The sequence below is a fragment of the Alligator mississippiensis genome, unplaced genomic scaffold (genome assembly GCF_030867095.1).
Source record: "Alligator mississippiensis isolate rAllMis1 unplaced genomic scaffold, rAllMis1 scaffold_84, whole genome shotgun sequence".
Lineage (NCBI taxonomy): Eukaryota > Metazoa > Chordata > Crocodylia > Alligatoridae > Alligator > Alligator mississippiensis.
This window is the reverse complement of record NW_026775385.1, coordinates 986-2,500: the sequence shown is the minus strand read 5'-3', so window position 1 is coordinate 2,500 and position 1,515 is coordinate 986. Positions and strand designations below refer to the sequence as shown.

At 74.3% G+C, this 1,515-nt stretch overlaps 1 non-coding gene across 1 annotated transcript; it reads left to right on the top strand.

The window, feature by feature from the left end:
- The first annotated feature begins 999 nt into the window (after window positions 1-999).
- LOC132247444 (5.8S ribosomal RNA) lies at window positions 1,000-1,152 on the top strand. The gene has a single exon (XR_009458739.1). It is a non-coding gene; the product is annotated as a 5.8S ribosomal RNA (ribosomal RNA).
- Window positions 1,153-1,515: the final 363 nt, after the last annotated feature.

Genomic DNA, 1,515 nt, shown 5'->3' with positions numbered 1-1,515 from the left:
GGAAGGCGCTGGCCATGGCGGTGAGTCCTGGCCGCTGCCCTCCGGGTGGATGCTTCTCCCCCCTCGTGGGTTCGCGGAGCCGGCTGGAGGGTGCCGGGCTCAGCTCCACGTCCCCCTCCGGCGCCTGTCCCTCGTTCTCCCGTCCGCGGGGGGCGAGGCGGCGTCCGGAAGGGGGGGTTGGGACCACCTGGAGTTCGGAACCGTTTCCCTCACCCCTGGTTACCAGGTACCTAGCGCTCCGTCCCCTCGCCTCGCTCCGCTCCGCGGGGCAGGCGGGCGGCGGCTGGGCGGAGGTTCAAAGACTCGTGCGTCCCGCGGGGTCCGCGCGGGCGGCTACGGGAGGTCGGCCGAGGGAGGGCGGGCACGTGCGCACGTGCCCGCGCCCTCGGCGCTCCCTGCCCGCCCGGCCCCCGGGACGGAGAGGGGTTCCACCCTGCCTCCCTCTCCGCAGAGGGGTTGCGGAAGGCCGTTGCCCGCGGGCTGCGGCTCCCTCGCCTCCCGTCGTCCCGTTGCCCGGCCCGTCCCTCCAAGCCCCCCATCCTATCGCCGTCACCCCCGCCGCACCTCCGGGTGGGGCGAGGGCCGGCCACGGGGAGTGGAAGAGGCGCACGGTCCCGGGCGCGGGGGGCGGGCGCGCGCTGCGGAGCCGTTGGAGCCCGCGGCACGGCCGGCCGTGCTCCCCCCCTCTGAGCCGAGCGCCTGGACCGACCCCGCAGCGGAGGGCTCGCCTCCGCGGCCACGGCCCTCCCTGCGGGTTGTTAAACCTCTCTCTTGTGTTTGGTCGATCGGTAGGGCTCCCGCCGAGGGAAGGCGGTGGGGCTCCCCGGCCGGGCAGGAACGCCTCCCCTCCCCGCACGTGGCGGCGGCGGGGGAGGAAGGCCGGCTCGGGGCCCCTGTCCCGACCTCGTGCGGACCCAGGAGCCCGCCCTCCCTCTGGCTTGGCTTCTGCCACGGGGCGAGGTGACATACCATGGAAAAAAAGCCTGTGAAAACTGTGACAACTCTTAGCGGTGGATCACTCGGCTCGTGCGTCGATGAAGAACGCAGCTAGCTGCGAGAATTAATGTGAATTGCAGGACACATTGATCATCGACACTTCGAACGCACTTGCGGCCCCGGGTTCCTCCCGGGGCTACGCCTGTCTGAGCGTCGCTTGAAGGTCAATCGCCCGCGCGGTGCGTGTGGGGCCGGTGGCTCTGGCCGTCCGGTCCCCGCCGCCGCCGGGCGCGGCTGGGGTGCCTCGCAGGCAACCCGGGGTCCCTCGGGCCCGCTGCCGCTTGCCCGCTCGGTGGCAAGCGGGGCGGCCCGAGCCCCCGGAACGCCTTCGTCCCCCTAAGGTCAGACACGATGCCCCGGAGCGCCCGCTTCGGGGAGCTCGTCCCGCTCGTGGAGGACCGTCGCGGCGGTCCGACCCGCGCTTCGGCCGGGTCGGCCGCGCGGCGCCCGCTCCCGGGGTGCCAGGGGGAGCCGGGCCCGCCCCGTGCGGCTGTCTGTGGTGACACGGCTGCCCGCGGG